This window comes from Lolium perenne, chromosome 7 (assembly GCF_019359855.2).
Source record: "Lolium perenne isolate Kyuss_39 chromosome 7, Kyuss_2.0, whole genome shotgun sequence".
Classification (NCBI taxonomy): Eukaryota; Viridiplantae; Streptophyta; class Magnoliopsida; order Poales; family Poaceae; genus Lolium; species Lolium perenne.
The window spans coordinates 233496004-233515589 of NC_067250.2; positions in this window are offsets into that span (position 1 = coordinate 233496004).

Consider the following 19586-nt stretch of genomic DNA (forward strand, 5'->3'; position numbering starts at 1 on the left):
AAATGAAATCTAAATCATAATCTCTACAACCATCGGCAATGTGGGAATGTTTAGCCAAGTCACCAAGACCTCTGCTATTCCGAAACATGCCATTCATCGAGAAACTATTTTAGATTTAGTATTCTTGCTATATCTACGAGATTTCTTTCCAGCCGACGATCGAGAACCACGTTCAGAAGCTTGTAGATCAGAACTAAGCTCCACGTGTTCTAAATCGACTTCTGAAATATTACCAATAATAGCCGAGAGAAGCTGACCATCTAGGGTGTCATCCTCTTCCTCATCGTCTACTACTATTGTTTCATGCCCAGTGGAAACATTCGGAACAACCGTTAGACGGTCAAGCTCCGTCTGTCTCAACACATTGGCCGAAACTGAAATCTCATCAGACCTACTACCCATATTAACTCCTATGCTACTCAAATTTGAAGAAATACGAGTATCTGAAAACGAATTAAACGACTTGGATGGTTGCTTATTACCTGCCGTGTCGAGGTTCTTCTCAGCCTTACGCCGCATGGCTCTCTGCATGGCGTCCTCATCCGTCGACCCCGCCCCATCCACCGCAAGAGCGTACCTCCCACTCCGCCTCACTGTCGGTTGAACAACGGGAGGAGGGACCGTGGGTGGCGGCTGCTGCAGGGTAGATACCGGCGATGGAGAAGTCGAGGGCGGTGGAGACCAAGCCGGTGAGGGAGAAGAGGTCGTCGATACAGGGGTAGAAGGTGATGTAGCCCCCTGTATCACAGCAGCCCCAGGCGAGTCCCCCTTCGCGGGGGAAGAGGGTGTCGAAGAAGAAGCGCCCTTCGTCCCATCAGCCTGCCCCTCCGCCCATGGAGGCGGTATCACAGGCTCAACGGGTCCGTCCGCGGGACACGACGAGATCCTCAAGGTCCGCTGCCCCGCATCCAGATGGCGCGGTAGCGTAGCGTCCTCCGCCGCACCGTGCAGCTGCGTATCGACCTCCGAAGTCGGCTGCTGCGATGAAGGTGGCGACATGGCCGGCTGCTGCATAGCCGGCCGGTGCATCGGCCCCAATGCCAGCAGGCCCGTGGTCAGCTGCAGCGACGCTGGGGTCACCGCGGCCGACTGCTGCATGTTGTCGATAGGGACGCAGCGAGGCGCCTTCTGCACAGCCATCACGGCCCGACCGAACCAGGCCCATCGACTTTGCGGCCCACTAGAGGAGGCCTCCAGTGCCGCATCCGCCGGTTTGAATCGCGGCTCGAGACCCGCCGCGATCAACGGCCGCACCGCCGGCTCCTCGGCCGTCACCGAAGGCGAAGCTGCCGGCGTCGCCTCCACCACCACGCAAGGGCGAGCGGCGGCGGTGAAGATGACTCTGGAACGATACGGGACCTGGTCGATCTCCCGTGATCGTATGCTGTTGTCGATAGGGACGCAGCGAGGCGCCTTCTGCACAGCCATGACGGCCCGACCGAACCAGGCCCATCGACTTTGCGGCCCACTAGAGGAGGCCTCCAGTGCCGCATCCGCCGGTTTGAATCGCGGCTCGAGACCCGCCGCGATCAACGGCCGCACCGCCGTCTCCTCGGCCGTCACCGAAGGCGAAGCTGCCGGCGTCGCCTCCACCACCACGCGACTCAGCGTCGGAGACGGCCCAAGCACCACGGAGGTAGCAGACCCCAAAGAAGGATCCACCGGCGCGATCGCCACCGGCCGATGTGTCGTGGCTGTAGCAAGGAAGTCCCCAAAGACAAGCGCCGGCGTGACTCGACGACGCGGAAGCGGGCCTCTCCAGGGCATCATCCGCGGCATCCGGGAAAGCCGCAGGCCTACCGACGACGAGGACACCGCCCTCATCACAGACCTCTTGACCTTCTCCCTCGGCGGCGGCGACGCAGACCTTGCCCGCTCCGACAACCTGCACGACGAAAAACGTACCTCCGGTGACGCAGACCTTGACCATTCCCTGGACTCAGACGTCGGGAATCCGATCTTTGTCCAGAAGTCTTCTCTCACCTCCTCTAGGGACAATTCCGGCAACCGCCCGATCTGCTGCACTGCTGGTTCAAACCCAAGCACCGACCACGCCGCCTCCTCCGCCATTTCCCGCGTCTTCTCGTCAGAATCCTCGTCCTCCGCTAAGCAGCAGAATCTGGATCCAACGGTTGGCCGCGCCGGCGAGGGAGGAGCCGATGCGCCGGCGGCACGCGCAGGATCCGACCGAGCCGCCCCATCACGCGCAGGCCCCATCACGCGCCACGGAACTCCAGTTCTTCGATCCGATCGAATTGCGGGCGATGGGACGGATACGTTGCCTCCGCCTCGCGATCTGGACGTGCAGGGCCGGCGGGATTGGGGAGACCTGCCTGGAGTGTTGCGGAGTTGTACTGCGATTGCCCCGGCTTGCCGCTGCCGGCCGGCGACGTAGGCTTCCGAGAGCGATCCTGCGCACACCTCGGAGGAGCTGGGATCGGCAGGCGGGATCTAGCCCCACCTGAGCGCCGGGCACCGGGCGAATCTGGCACTGCCGGCTCGGCGCCGTCCGGTTGCTTCGGCTCCGTTCAAGGCACGCCTAACAGGTTATTCTTGTGGCCCCATTCGATTCATATCCAGTTACTCACTATATATATTAGCCCCCATTCGATTCGCATGATCTCAAAAAAGAGATACATCCATTTACCACTTTATACCGCTCATTGTCCCTCCTGACACACCATGCATATCATAAAGATATTGAGCGGGCCTTCTAGTGGGGGCCAATGCAAGGTGAATTGGAGAAAGATAAAACCTTGGTGGTTTAGAAGTCTTCAATAGTAATCTTTTTTTTGCAAGAACCATTAGTTTGAGATGTCTACGGCTTGAATGCAAGGATCTGTCAAAGAATTGGGTTGGCTTGGGAAACTCATGCAACGATGCGGACATGGAGCTTTTTTATGCCGCCATAAAAAATTCATTGGAAATGGAGAGAAAACACCCATTTGGGAGACTCCATGGCTAGATGTACAAAGGCAAAAACTATTTCTCCCCTTTTCTACAAGATCTCTACGAGGAAGAAATGAAATGTGAAGCAAACACAAAATAATGAAGGGTGGATATCCAAGATTAACATGAACACAGACTTTTCAATGGACCACATCTGCCAATATGGTTCGTTTTAGATTTAACTTCGGCATGTCAACCTTCAAGATGGTGTGGAGAACAATATTGCTTGGAACCTAATGGAAAGTGAGTAATATTTGGCTAAATCCACATAGAAGGCTCAATTCTTTGGGGCAACCTGCTCGTCTATAAGCTCCTTGGTTTGGAAAAATTAGGCTGGCCCCAAAATCAACTTTTTTGTTTGGCTAGCCATTCAAAATAGGTTTTTATGGGGTTTGCCCGCTTTGCAAGCATGTGCTAGAAACGGTAGACCGCATCTCACTGTAGATACAACATAAGACTTTGGGGCCTAATTAAGGCTTGGCTCGGGATCTACTTCATTGACCTTGAGGCTTTGCCCGTGCAATCTATTATTTCTTTGTGAAAGATCATAACAAAGAGCAAAGAATTGGCTTTTTGTCACTCTCCTTGCATCTTGGGAACTTTGGAATAAACACAATGCGGCTGTTAAAAATCAAGAACAGTGCACCCTAGGTCATCCCAGGATCTTTTGGTTTTAGCGAGTAAAAAAGCGCATGAGTAATATGATGCCGTGAGAGTATGACGTTGTTATAATATGGAACTTTTACTTTCTTGTACTCTCATTTCTTAAGTAATTGATTATGGTGTTGCTTTTTCTCTCGTTTCAGAAAACGCAGTTTTCCAATCTCATGCTTGTTTCAATCCTATGGGATTTCATTTGCAACAATGTTTTGGTTGATTGTGCCACCGGAAAAGCAAAGAATTATTACAAAGAGGATTGATTGGATCTTAAGTTTCATAGTACGAAAGTTGGTAGAAATGATTTCCTTAGGAATAAATTCAATAGGTTGCAACCATAAAAAAAAACACACATACAAACATCAGCTAATGATTCCAACCCTCCAAAACTCCTATTAAAGTACTTTGAATTAAATATGCCATTATTCTGAAAATATTTCTGGTATGTATGTGCTCTATTACAACATATTATAGTTGTAGGTAGAGTACTTATATTAAGAACATTGTATTATAAAAAGTTTAGGATATAAATTTGTACAATACAATTAAATGTGGATATTACCCTACGGACCGCCCAAAAACTAGCTAGTACAATACTTGGTCGGAAAAAAATTAGGCCGTCCAACAATAGTTTTCAATAAGGGTTGTGATGCCCATTTTTGTAAAGGCAACAATTGTGTGCTTTCCTCGGTAACATGTATATTAGTTTGGTTACTTCTTTCTCGTAGAACAGTTGCCAGCATATCCAGTACGTACCATTTTGGACTAATTAATTTTTTTCTTTTTTCGAATAGGGTTTGCAAAGCCCCGGCCTCTGCATCAAAGCGATGCACACAACCTTATTCATTGCAAAATATAGATTCAGGGTTTACATCTTAATGATTACACAAAGTTTTAGCAAGGATCAACCAACGAAAAAAAAGCTAAAAACATCTCTCTACGCATTATTTTGGATCCTATTAGATTGCCGCTAGCCACCCTGGTTGAATATAGCCCAAACAACCGTTATCAACCGAGTGCATCCAGAATTCATATGTTCCCGCTGCGCCACACGAAGAAGGAAACACCACACATGTGAATCCAGTAGGTGACTTTGTAGATGACCTGCAAAAAGTTTGGCACACTTGTTTTGTTAAACACAACATCATTTCGACAATTCCAAATTGCCCAAACTAAGGCACAAACTCCCACTCGAATTCTAGCCTTAACAATTGGTTCAATCTCATTAAGCCAATTTCCAAACATATTGGTTACATAGCAGGTGGTTGAACATTAAAAGTAAAATAAACAACTCTCCAAACAGGTTTAGCAAATGGACAGGAAATAAAGAGATGGTCAATAGTCTCCTCAACGTGACAAAAAACACACTTCGTACATCCAATCCACCGTCGTTTTGCTAGGTTTTCTTTAGTGAGAATACCTTTTCTATGTAGGAACCACATGAAGACCTTTATCTGTAATGGAACCTTTAACTTTCAAAGATACTTCCGCGGAAATATAGTATGTTCATTCATAAATTCTGCGTACATAGGTTTAACCGAGAAAGACCGAGAAGAAGTTAAACGACATGAGAACCTATCAGGTGCGTCGATCAGGTTAATACTCATCAATCATTCCACTAAATTTAAGCATGCTTTGTACTTACCTCTTGAGACGACGTGGGGTTACCCCAGTGGTTGGGGTCGCAGTGGCGCACCCCAACGACCAGAGTTTGATTCCTGTCAGGGACAAATTTCGGAATTCTCACGCCAAGTCCCGTTTCTACTATATATCAAAAAAGTGTCTAGTTCCTTCTAGACACAGTTTCATTTTTTGGGTACTTACCTCTTGTCAAAATCCTATTAAAACCAACATTTAGCGGTGTATTAGACAAAACATTTGCAACCGTAACATGTTTATGTTGCACATTGTTATATAGTGATGGATATTGAGTGGATAAAGATGTGTTACCAACCATCTCTCTTCCAAAAATTGAGTGCTAGCCCCGTCCTTAATGACAAACGATCCTCGATTGAAGAACTCATCGCTGACACCCATAATCCCTCTCCAAAAGGGTGAATCAGTAGGTTTGACTCGTACTTGAGATAGAGTTTTTTGACTTAGGTATTTGTTATCCAGCAGCTCCTGCCACACCCCTTGTTCATTCAATAGTTAAATAGCCACTTGATGAGTAAACACTTATTCTTTATCTCCAGTACATCGATGCCTAAACGGCCCTGACCTATAGGGCGACAGATAATGTTCCACTTTGCAAGACAATACTTCTTTTTCAGATTGCCGCTTTGCCAAAAGAAACACCTAGGTATTTGAAAGGAAGAGAACCAGTCGTACAACCATATATACGCATATATTACTCCTTAAAATCTTTATCCTTTACGAAATAGAAAATCTCACTTTTGTAAAAGTTAATCTTAAGATCCGCGAGTTGTTTAAAGATGCACAAAATTAATTTCATGTTTACAACTTTCTGCAAGTCATGTTCCATGAAGAGAATAGTGTCAACGGCGTATTGTAAAATTGAGACCCCTCCCTCAACAAGGTGCGGTACGAGGCCTGCAACCTGCCCATCCTCCTTAGCCCGGCTAATGAGAATTTCCAACATATCCGCTACTATATTAAAAAGCAGGGGGGACAACGGATCGCCTTGGCACAATCCCTTTAAAGTCTGAAAGTAATGACCAATATCATCATTGACTCTAATACCCACACTTCCACCCTGGACAAATCTTGCAACTCATTCACACCACAAAGGTGGAAAGCCTTTCATACAAAGGGCTTGTTGCAAAAAAGACCATTTAATTTTGTCATAAGAATTTTCGAAATCAGTTTTAAAAAGGACACTATCATTTTATTCCTGTGAATCTCATGGATGGTTTAATGCAAAATAACTACACCTTCTAATATATTTCTACCCGGCATAAAAGCCGATTGTGTTGGTTGAACCATGTTTTCTACCAACATTCGTAAAGATTTTGAAACTAACATTCAGTAGACAAATGGGTCTATATTGCTCAATGCGACTAGCATCTTCTTTTTTAGGTAATGAAGTAATGACTCCAAAATTAAGTTTGAACAGCGGTAGGTCCCTTGATTGCGGCTGAGCGAATAAAGCCATCAAATCATCTTTAATGACATCCCAAAACTTTTGATAGAATTTCGCCGGAAAGCCATCTGGTCCCGGCGCCTTATTATGTTCCATCTGGGAGACGGGCTCAAACACCTCCTTCTCTGTAAAGTTGTCTATTAAAATGGCACACTCTTTCGGAGATAGTTTTGGAATATCATTATCGAAATCCTCTACCATAGAAAAATTATTCGGGACCGGCGCACCGAATATTTTTTTATAGTATTCGGTAATAAAGACTTTCAAGTTAGCCTCACCAACTATAGTCCTATCATCTTGTTCAAGCTGGAAGATCATTTTCTTCCTATGTTTCCCGTTTGCAATTAAAATGAAAATATTTATTATTATTTCCACCCTCTTGCACATGCTTAACTTTTGCGCGCTGAGTCCACTTAGTCTCTTCATTGCAGCCCCTCTTAACCGCCGATAGGGGAGATGATTCAGCTTTTACATCGAGTTCATCTATTAAGAGAAGAAGCCTCTCCTTCTCTTCATTATACACTCCACTCAGATTTTTTGCCCAACCAGGGAGAAAATGCCTAATCTTATTCTGCCATATTTCCATTGGACAACTTCCAGAAAGAACCAAATTCCATTCATGCTCGATCAAATCTGTAAAAAAAACCTCGTGACGCAGCCAAGGGAGTTCAAAAGAGAAGTGAGCTTTGTTCCCATGGTGAGCCGGATTACTAAAATCTACTAGAAGCGGTGTATGGTCTCACCCTGTTCGGGTCATAGCACGCACAGTTACTAGGGGAAATTTTTGCTCCCATTCCACACTAGGCAGAACATGATCTAGCTTCTCATATGTTGGGATCTCCCGTCTATTAGTCCAAGTAAATTGTATACCAGATAGAACAATATCTCTTAAGTCAAGACTCTCAATAATCACATTAAATATGAACGGCCATCTTGCATTAAAATTTTCGTTATTTTTCTCTTCTTGTCGACGGAGTATATTAAAATCACCGCCTGCTAACTTAGGTAATGTTTCGTGATCACAAATCCTCACAAGCTCCGCCAAGAAATCTGGTTTATGGGCATCCTGAGCTGCCACGTATCCATATTTTTATTCTTCTAAATTCTAACATTGCGTCGGACACTTAGCCGGTCTACACTTTTTTTCTCAAGAACACGAGCATGTTTTTCACCACGGAGTAGCAGATCCATATGATCTTCTGACTCCATATTCTCATCATCAACTAAATCCTCGGACAGATTTGAGGCTTTAGATAAAACCAAACTCACTACGGGAAAACACTACGTTGCCGTGCGACCAATCGCACGGCAAAGGGGCCTATTTGCACGGCAAAGCCTTTGCCGTGCGTAGCCGCACGGCAACGACTGGTCGGCAAAGAAACTAACGGCAACGGATCCTTTGCCGAGCGCTTCGCGAGTTCTGCACGGCAAAGCCTTTGCCGTGCGTTGCGTTGCGTTCTATGTCGTGCGCACTTTGCTTTGTCGTGCGGGCGAACTCTGCCGTGCGTCGAGTTCCTTGCCGTGATCCCGAACTTTGACGTGCGCCAGTACTTTGCCGTGCCTCTATGTCTTTGCCGTGCACTAGTATGTGTCGTGCAGTGACCTTTGCTGTGCGCCCGCGCCCCTTCCCGCACGGCAAAGGCTCCTGCAGCCACACCCAGTGAGCGCCCAGGAGCACAGTTACGCACCACGTGGCTTTTTTGCCGTGTGTAAAGTCCTTTGCCGTGTGCACATACACGGCAAAGGGCCTGATTTTTTCATTTTTTTGTTGTTTTTCAATTATCCCTGCATTTAAAATATTGCATTTCACAAATATAGCATATATAACATATATATCAACATATGATCACCAAACACATCAACAATACCACAAATACATCGAGCACACATAGTTCATGCATACAATCCGTTACATAGAGTCCATCCATATAGCAATGTCCATTATTACAATCCATAACTAGTGCGAACAATCCATTACAACGACGACGAGTGCACGAAGACCATGCCATCAACCTTGTCCTCCTCCATTGCTTGTGCCCGCCTCATCGTCATTGCCTTGTGACACATAATCTACAAGGTTGATGGAATTAGCATTTGCACTTGCATATTGAACACTTGAACAAGTACAAGTAGCGGGTTGGGCACAAGTGTAGGAGGACTCACCGCGGTTCATGCTCCGGATGATGTTCGTGTTGTTCACGGTGAAAGGTGTCACCGGATCTTTGCCGTGCGGTGTGTAGGATCTTTGCCGTCCTGGCTTCTTTGCCGTGCGCTTTTGAAGGACTTTGTCGTGCGCTAATGCGTTGCCATGAGGCACTTCTAACTTTGCCGTGCGTCGATAATTTGCCGTGCGCCACCATGAAACTTTGCCGTGATTTAACTCTTTGCCGTGCGTGCCTCTTGCGTCGCACGACAAAGAAGTCTTTGCCGTGCAGTGCCTCACGGCAATGATAGGCTGCACGGCAGCGCCTGATTTTCCCGTAGTGACTATTACTACCCTCTTCAACCGTGCTACTCAAAGAATTGTTCAAAATAACCAAGTTACGTGATGTTTCTAAAAAATTTATAGTGCTACCGACATAGCAACTTAAGACGCAGACACACCTAAAGAAACACCTAATCGAGACGCCCTTTGTACAACCTCATCATCTCTAGAGCCACCGAGAGAGCGACCCTAGCCTCCCGGGTCGCTTGTGGCCACTCTGGAGGCATCGCCGCCGCAACCTCAGGAGGCGCCCCACCACCAGCCCGTCCTGCTCGCCGCCGCCAGTGGAGGCCTTCCGACGGCGGCGAGGCGCTCGCTTTTCTTTTTCTCCCGCCTGGTGGTCCTCCTCATCCTCCATTGTACCAAGTCATCTCGGATCCGACTGCCATAGACTACGTCGCCGGCCTCACAATCCGGCCGCCGACGTCCTGTGTCGCTGGTCTCAAGATCTGGCCGCCGCCGTCCTGTGAAGGTGGCCTCAAGATCTGGCCGCCGCCGTCCTGTGAAGCTGGCCTCAAGATCTGGCCGCCGCCTTTGCTATGTCGCTGGCCTCAAGATTTGGCTGTCGCCTTCCTGCGTCGCGGCCACCCGATCTAGCAGTTCACTGGCCTTCCAATCTGTACACCGGAGCTGGATGCACATGCACGACCATGGCAGAAAGCCACGAAGACATACTTGCATGTGGGACTGTATGCATCCTGATTCATGCACATACACCATGGCGTTGGGCTGTGTCTGTGCGCGGACATGATCAGAGGAAGGTCACGTCCAGAGTGCCGTGATGAAAAACAGCCTATTGGGAGCGTCATTAATTTTGGGTGGATTGCCGAGTTTTGAAAGATTCAGCCGGCAAATTTTAAATGGACGACATGCCTGGAGTTTTTCGGTGCGGACGGTGTTTCGATTGCGCGCAACCATGTTTTTATCTGATCATTTGATATCAGAGGGGATGTTGTGAAGCTCTGCGATATGTTGCCATCCCGGGACATGTGTTAGTTCCACGGTGAAGTCCGACACGGAGAATGGCATGGAATCCGGAAACTGAAGACTGGCGATGGAAGTTTGAGTCATGGGGGTGTAGGGATTATGACTTGATGATTTGTGATTTGGAGCAGCGGAATTGGCAAGTGGGGGCGATAACACATGAGAAATTTAGTATCTAAACGGCAGGGTAACAAGCCAAGGTCTGATCTTAATTGGTTGTGTCTAGCAATGACCTTGTTGAAGGCATTGTTTTGTGAGTGAGGACTTTCTCCAGGGTGAAAACCCATGGTCTTTGATCAGGGCGATGATGGTGCTTGTGCACTGTTTCCTTCGTGGAGGCATCATTTTCGGAGTTGATGGATTTCTAGTGTTGACTTGGTGGTGTTTGGTCCGCGGTTTTGAGAAACTGGTCACTGTGGTGGAGCTTTTCTTTTATGTAATTTTATTTTAGTTGTGTGCATTCGTATTGCTATTAGAGCACTACGGTGTTGCAGAGACTGGGTGTAATTTATACTCCGTTTATCGAAAAATATCAGTAAACTCTAAAATCGAGTGCTTGGCATTAAGAACAAGGTCGTTACGACTCTGCGCCAAATGCATGGCACGCTCCAACTAAGAGGCATCCGCATTGGCCTGAGCACGGACACACTCACTAGACCGAAAGCCAACCAGCGAGGGATCCGCAGTCGGCAATACCACCATATGCCATCACCTCCACCGCGGAAGGTCGCATGCTTGTTGGCGAGGGGGTCACACCGCCATGTCCACCTTACACGAGAGGCTGACCACGTGGTGTCGAATGAGACACCACCGGGCTCCTACTGGAGTGACCGGCATCATCGCCGTCGCCAATGGCGCTGAAACCAAAACTAGCGACTCCACAGAGGGCCACCTGCCTGTCGAGATGGGTGGGTCACGCCACCATGTCCAGCTAACACGATAGGCTGGCCACGTGGCGTCGAAGGAGAAACCACCAGGCTCCCGCGTGTAGTGATAGGTGCCATCGACGTCGCCCTAACCGAAACCGGTGACACCACATAAGCGGCACAAACCTCCGTCAGAGAAGCAATGCGTACGAGAACATAGCTGCACTACCACTCGAGGTGAAGGAGGCTCAGCACCAACAACATGCTCACCAGAACATACAACAGACATCTCCGATGTAGACTCCACTACGGGAACTAGTCGAGGGGCCGATGGCCGGCAGCCGTCGGCACAACCTCACCTGCCGTCAGCCCACGCCTGTGCCTCGCCTCGGCACAATACCTCCTCGGCACAGCGCACGTCGCCGTCGGCACACGTGTGGCCGTCGGCACAGCGTCCAGCCCGACGGTGGGATGACGCCGTCGGCACATTCGTATGCGCGGGCAGCAGCCTCCAAGCCGCAACGTCGTATGCGAGGGCAGCAGCCTATTTCGTGTAGAAGGTGTCGAGCCACATACGCACACCACCGGCGGTGAATTCAGCCGCGAAATGGCCCGCAGCCCGCTGGCGAATGCCGGTGAAGCCTGTGTTGCTACGGTGACGAGGAGCCATCTCAACGGCAGCTGACCTCAGAGGATTCTGTGGTGCTTTTGGATGAGAGAGTTGATGAGGAGAGAAATATTGCTGGTGATATTAGTGGAGAAGACATGGCTATATATAGGCCAACGAGGGTTGAAACGGCAGGAATACTTGGCGGGAGAGAATGGCCGCGAGAAGAATGGCGGGAAAAAGGGCGGGAGGGAAGGAGCGGGGAAAAATGGCGGGATTGGTCGGAGGGAAAAAATTGCAGGTAAGTTGTGCCGACGGCTTGGCCGTCGGCCCACATAGTGGAAAGCTGTGCCGACGGCCTGGCCGTCGGCACAGATAGACGCCGTTTGCCACCCGCTGACACCGTTGTCGGTGGCTGTCGGTGGCCCTACCACCTGATCATGTGCCGACGGCTAGGAGGCGTGCCGTCGGCACAGACGAGGCGTGTGCCGACGGCGGCCTTCGGCCCTGATGGTGCTGTATCGACGGCCACTTTCCTGGCCTGACGGCGCGGGCTTCTGTGCCGACGGCGGCCGTCGGCCCAGATTCTGGCCGTCGGCTCCTTGGCGGGTTCCCGTAGTGCTCCTGCTGTGCCAAAATCGACTGATGAGACACAAATTTCAACAATTCCTCTCGTGTCAGGTTCCACATGAGAAAAGATAACTCCCCGCTTGCACATAAGCTTTGCAGATTGGTTCTTTGCCCCAGACATGTCCACGGGCCACGGCAGCACCACCTCTCTCAAAAATATGCACCTCCTTAGCATTATTATCTTCCTTTTTATTACCCGCAGCATCGACAGCCCCCTCAAGATTTGCAAGGTTACCATCCGAAGTTCCGAACCATGGTCCTCATGATCGCCAGGATGAGCATCAGTCATGACAAGATCAGCTGCTATCCGAGGTGGCATCCCCTCAACTTCAAAAGAGAGATCATAGAATCGATCCTTCACATTGAGACGCAACCAATGTACCCAATGCTGCCTTAAGTAAGGCATGTCCATCCGTAAAGTTTTTCCAAAAAGTGTGCCCGCCATAAGTCTAGAAAATCATTCCTAGCACTATCAGGATCGGAATACCATAAATCCTCACCCAAACTTCAGGTAAAATATATATTGGCTGCACTTGATTTGCCCAGGAGTCGAAGGTCATCTCACACTCGCTGTTAGGCACACGGAAAGTACCAAAAACCTTCATTCGCTCAATAGCATGTCGATCATATACATAGTAGCTCTTCTTGGAACCACTTCTGATATATAGTGCGTACATGCGGATCGGGTCAAAATAGAATCTGTATAAAACTGTATGCACAGACTACACGCGCGTTGCATGTCTCATTTCACAGTTTCTTTGACAGTACGTAGGACAGGTCTGTGCCTACCCTATTCCCTGAAATTCGGCATTGTTTCGGTCCCTAGCCTACTGGCCTGTCACCTGCGAGCTTCAGAGAAACATCAAAAAGGATGACTATTTATCAATCAGGAGTCAGAACACACACTATACATGATAAGCACTCAAACATGCACGAAACTGAAAATTCTAACCCTTGTCTGAATGATCAGCCAATGATAACCCTATTTAGAAAGGATGGGTGTCGATGTAGTCATGGAGAGAGCCCATAACAAGAAGAATGGTGCAACATCATCGAAATTGCTGGGTAGAAAGACTATTCGGGTGGGTGGAAGGCATCAACCCCTCCCACCACTAGGCTATGCCTTTCATTCAAAAAATAACTATCTAGAAAATAATTACAGTATCTGCTTCTGATCGACGCTCATCGTTAGGGCATTGAGATTGAACTGGTGAACGCCTTGGATCAAGGGGTTGAGGTGCCAAGATGGCCAGGCGCCGAGGCCTTACATGGATGGGATCAATGTCTCGTGACCTATGCAGTTGGCCTCTACTATCTCAACGTCCCGGGTCAGTGTGTTGAGCCTGGGTATCCCAACGCCCTGGGTCGGCGAATTCGCGCATCCGGTCATCTTGGTACTTTGACATTGGGTATTTCAACCTCAAAGTTCCGAACATGTTTTTTTTCGATAAATGGCGCTTCGTTACTCATAATATTCAAGCATTACACCCAGCCTCTGCATAGCTGAGATTGACACATCCGTTCGAGTATCAAGTCTAAAAACAAAAATAATAAGAGCAAAATTATCATATCTGAAATTATATTCTTCAATCCGCCTAATATGCAGTCACCCATGTTGGGAAATAAACTCCCTACCCGTGTTCTTGAACCGTGTAGATACCTCCATAAAACATTGAGCAAAATTATCATACACTGGTGGAAAAACAGGCTTCCGGGAAGCCCCATAAGTCGCGACGGTGAAGGAACCGCGACTAATGGGGTCTTTAGTCGCGGTTCGTGTGGCGAACCGCGACCAAAGGCCTGGGCCCAGGGCGCTCGGTGGCCAGCCGGTGCACGTGGGGGGTCTTTAGTCGCGGTTGGCCAGGCCAACCGCGACTAAAGGTGCCCGAAGGCCTTTAGTCGCGGTTGGCCAGGCCAACCGGGACTAAAGCCCCTCCCCTATATATACCCACCCAGCAGCCAACACTTAGCCATTTGGTGCCATTCTCTTCACAAGCTTCACAAGTGGGTGTTAGGTTTGCTTTTGGTTCCTCTTATGCACATAAGGTGTTTGATGAAATGCCCCAAGAGCATGAAACAAACATGATATGAAGTGTTGGAGCCACACTTGAGCTTTCTCATTTATTTTTTCCTCCTCGATCGCGGTTAGCAACTTGAACCTTTGATGTGTCGTTGATAAAATGTGCATGTGTGTGTAGTTCATTGTTTAATTTATATTGTTTGTAGCTAGTTAGTTTAACAAATGCATATGATGGTTAATTATATATTTTATATTATAATAATGCAGATGAATCGACAATGGATGTACGGTAACCGACTCTCCGGCGAGTTCAGTGCGGGTTTGAAAGATTTCCTCGTAGTGGCTAATGCGAACAAGCAGGGGGGTTTTGTTATCTGTCCATGTGTTAAATGTAAGAATCAGAATGGTTACTCTTCCTCAAGAGATGTTCACATGCACCTGCTTCGGCACGGTTTCATGCCAAGCTATAATTGTTGGACCAAGCATGGAGAAAGAGGGGTTATAATGGAAGAAGATGAAGAAGGGGATGATTTCATCGATGAAAGCTATCTTGCTCATTTCGGTGATACTTTCATGGAGGATGCTGAAGGTGAAGGGGAAGGTGAAGGGGAAGGTGAAGAAGAGGCACGTGATGATCCCGTTGATGATCTTGGTCGGACCATTGCTGATGCACGGAGACGCTGCGAAACTGAAAAAGAGAGGGAGAATTTGGATCGCATGTTAGAGGATCACAGGAAGGCGCTGTACCCCGGATGCGATGATGGTCTGAAAAAGCTGGGCTGCACACTGGATTTGCTGAGATGGAAGGCACAGGCAGGTGTAGCTGACTCGGCATTTGAAAACTTGCTGAAAATGTTGAAGAATATGTTTCCAAAGAATAACGAGTTGCCCGCCACTACGTACGAAGCAAAGAAGGTTGTCTGCCCTCTAGGTTTAGAGGTTACGAAGATACATGCATGCATCAACGATCGCATCCTCTACCGCGGTGAATACGAGAATTTGAATGAATGCCCGGTATGCACCGCATTGCGTTATAAGATCGAGGCGATGACCCTGGTGACGATGTTGAGGGCCGTAAAACCCAGGAAGAGGGGTCCCGCCAAGGTGATGTGGTATGCTCCTCTAAGACCACGGTTGACCCGTCTGGTCAGGAACAAAGAGCATGCCAAGTTGTTGCGATGGCACAAAGAGGACCGTAAGTCGGACGGGGAGTTGAGACACCCCGCAGATGGAACGCAATGGAGAAAGATCGACAGAGAGTTCAAAGATTTTGCAGCTGACGCAAGGAACATAAGATTTGGTCTAAGTACGGATGGCATGAATCCTTTTGGCGAGCAGAGCTCCAGCCATAGTACCTGGCCCGTGACTCTATGCATCTACAACCTTCCTCCTTGGTTGTGCATGAAGCGGAAGTTCATTATGATGCCATTGCTCATCCAAGGTCCGAAGCAACCCGGCAACGACATCGATGTGTACCTAAGGCCATTAGTTGATGAACTTTTACAGCTGTGGGGCAGACCTGGTGTCCGTGTGTGGGATGAGCACAAAGAAGAGGAATTTGACCTACGAGCGTTGCTTTTCGTAACCATCAACGATTGGCCTGCTCTTAGTAACCTTTCGGGACTGTCAAATAAGGGATACAATGCATGCACGCACTGCTTACATGAGACTGAAAGTGTACATTTGCCAAATTGTAAGAAGAACGTGTACCTTGGGCATCGTCGATTTCTTCCGAAAGGTCATCCAGTAAGAAAGAAAGGCAAGCATTACAACGGCAAGGCAGATCACCGGCCGAAGCCTGCGGAACACACTGGTGCTGAGGTATTTGATATGGTCAAGGGTTTGAAAGTCATCTTTGGAAAGGGTCCTGGCGGACAATCAGTTCCGAAGGGAGCTGACGGGCACGTAGCCATGTGGAAGAAGAAATCTATATTCTGGGAGCTAGAATATTGGAAAGTCCTAGAAGTCCGCTCTGCAATCGACGTGATGCACGTTACGAAGAATATTTGCGTGAACATCCTAAGCTTCTTGGGCGTGTATGGGAAGTCAAATGATACAAAGGAAGCACGGCAGGACCAGCAAAGTTTGAAAGACCCTGATGACCGGCATCCGGAACGGTTTCAAGGTCGTGCCAGCTACGCTCTGACCAAAGAAGAGAAGGTCATCTTTTTTGAATGCCTGAGCAGTATGAAGGTCCCGTCAGGATTCTCGTCCAATATAAAGGGAATAATCAACATGGCGGAGAAAAAGTTCCAAAACCTGAAGTCTCACGACTGCCACGTGATTATGACGCAATTGCTTCCGATTGCTTTGAGGGGGCTCCTGCCGGAAAATGTTCGAGTAGCCATTGTGAAGCTATGTGCATTCCTCAATGCAATCTCTCAGAAGGTAATCAATCCAGAAGTTCTACCACGGTTACAGAACGATGTGATCCAATGTCTTGTCAGTTTCGAGTTGGTGTTCCCGCCATCCTTCTTCAATATTATGACGCACCTCCTGGTTCACCTAGTCGATGAGATTTCCATTCTCGGTCCTGTATTTCTACACAATATGTTCCCTTCGAGAGGTTCATGGGAGTATTAAAGAAATATGTTCGTAACCGTGCTAGGCCAGAAGGAAGCATCGCCAAGGGCTATGGAAATGAGGAGGTAATTGAGTTTTGTGTTGACTTTGTTCCTGACCTTAAGCCGATTGGTCTTCCTCGATCGCGGCACGAGGGGAGACTAAGTGGAAAAGGCACGATCGGAAGGAAATCAATGATATGTATGGATGGCCATTCTCTGATCAAGCACACCACACGGTTCCGACCAATTCCAGCTTGGTGGCTCCGTACTTTGAGAAACACAAGAATATTTTACGCTCGGACATCCCCGGGAAGCCAGACACCTGGCTGAGGAACGCCCACATGGACACTTTCGGCGGTTGGTTGAGAAAACATTTAATGAGTGACAATAAGGTTGTAGATCAGCTGTACATGTTGGCCAAGACACCATCTTCGACTATAACGACTTTCCAAGGGTACGAGATAAATGGGAATACATTTTACACGATCGCCCAAGATAAAAAGAGCACCAACCAAAACAGTGGTGTCCGCTTTGATGCAGCAACCGAGAATGGGCAAAAGGTCACATATTATGGTTACATAGAGGAGATATGGGAACTTGACTATGGACCCTCCTTTAGGGTCCCTTTGTTCCGGTGCAAATGGTTCAAGCTAACAGGAGGTGGGGTAAAGGTGGACCAGCAATACGGAATGACAATGGTGGATTTCAACAATCTTGGTTACCTTGACGAACCATTCGTCCTAGCGAAAGATGTCGCTCAGGTTTTCTATGTGAAGGACATGAGTAGCAAACCGAGGAAACGGAAAGATAAGAAAACGATCAGTACAACATGCGATGATCCAAAGCGCCACATTGTTCTTTCCGGGAAAAGAAACATCGTGGGAGTGGAGGAGAAGACAGACATGTCAGAAGATTATAATATGTTTGCTGAAATTCCGCCCTTCAAAGTGAACACCGACCCAAGCATTAAGTTAAATGATGAGGATGCTCCATGGATACGGCACAATCGTAAGCAAGCAGGGACACAAGGAAAGAAATGATGTGTAATAATTTATTGTACCAAACTTTGTTGAATGGATCATGTGAATTATATTACCCGTGATGTGTTTGGTGTCCATTTTCGAATGATTCAATTGACTCGAGATAGCACTGATGATACATGAAATTTGGAGTGACTAAGTCATACTCCTGCATACAAGAAATTTGGAGTGACTAAGTCATACTCCTGCATACATGAAATTTGGAGTGATTTAGTCATACTCCTGCCTAGGCGTATAATATGCATACTCGTAGTCTTCATAGCCGCCGCCGTTGTACTGGTAGTCGTCGCCTTCTAAGTTGCCGGCGTCGTCGTTGTTGCTGTCGTCATTGTCGTCGGGCGGCGCTCGTGGCTCGAATCGAGGGTAGCGCAGGCGGGGGATATCGCCGGCCGTGATGTAGTCCATGACGCTCTGCAGAGTCCGGCCGTACCACCATAGCCGACGGCCGGCCTCGTGGAAGTTTCCGGGGAGGCGACCGTCCTCCTCATACCTGGCGAGCGCCCTCTCACGCCGATTGATGAAGAAGGCGTCCCAAGTATGCTGGTTATCGGGATGCCAGCGGGGATTCATCCGCTGCTCCGGCGTGAGGTCGAGGTAGTAGTGGTTCGTGATGGCCGCCCGACGCGCAAAGACCACGAGGACGGGAGGGACCGGCACGCCGCCGGCGCTTAGGCTCCGGCAAGGACGCGGTAGCCCGGTGGGCAAGGGTAGTTCGAGGCGCAAAGCTCCTCCACCTGCTGGTAGGTTAGAGTGGGTGCGGTGGAAGCCATGAGAGAGTGATGAGAGATTGTAGAGATGTGATAATGCTGGCCAAGCCGGGCTACCTATATGTAGTGACAAATGGCGGGAAAAATGGGAGCGGGAAGACAGGAGGCGGGAAGAAAGTGGCGGGAAGAAAGTGGCGGGAAGAAAGAGGCGGAAAGAAAGTGGCGGGAAGAAAGTGGCGGGAAGAAAGAGGCGGGAAGAAAGTGGCGGGAAGAAAGTGGCGGGAAGAATTTTTCTGATTTTTTTGATATATTATTTGTATTTTTAAGAATTTGAATTGAATTAGTTTTACTTTTTGATTTTTTGATATATAATTTGTATTTTTAACATTTTGAATTGAATTAGTTTTATTTTTCTAAATTTATTGATGTATTATTTGTATTTTTAAAATTTTGAATTGAATTAGTTTTATTTTTCTGAATTTATTGATGTATTATTTGTATTTTTAAAATTTTGAATTGAATTAGTTTTATTTTTATGAATTTTTTGATATATTATATGTATTGTAAACATTTTTGAAATGAATTAGTTTTATTTTTCTTAATTTTTTGATATATTATTTGTATTTTTAAGAATTTGAATTGAATTAGTTTTACTTTTTGATTTTTTGATGTATAATTTGTATTTTTAACATTTTGAATTGAATTAGTTTTATTTTTCTGAATTTATTGATGTATTATTTGTATTTTTAAAATTTTGAATTGAATTAGTTTTATTTTTATGAATTTTTTGATATATTATATGTATTGTAAACATTTTTGAAATGAATTAGTTTTATTTTTCTTAATTTTTTGATATATAATTTGTATTTTTAACATTTTGAATTGAATTAGTTTTATTTTTCTGAATTTATTGATGTATTATTTGTATTTTTAAAATTTTGAATTGAATTAGTTTTATTTTTATGAATTTTTTG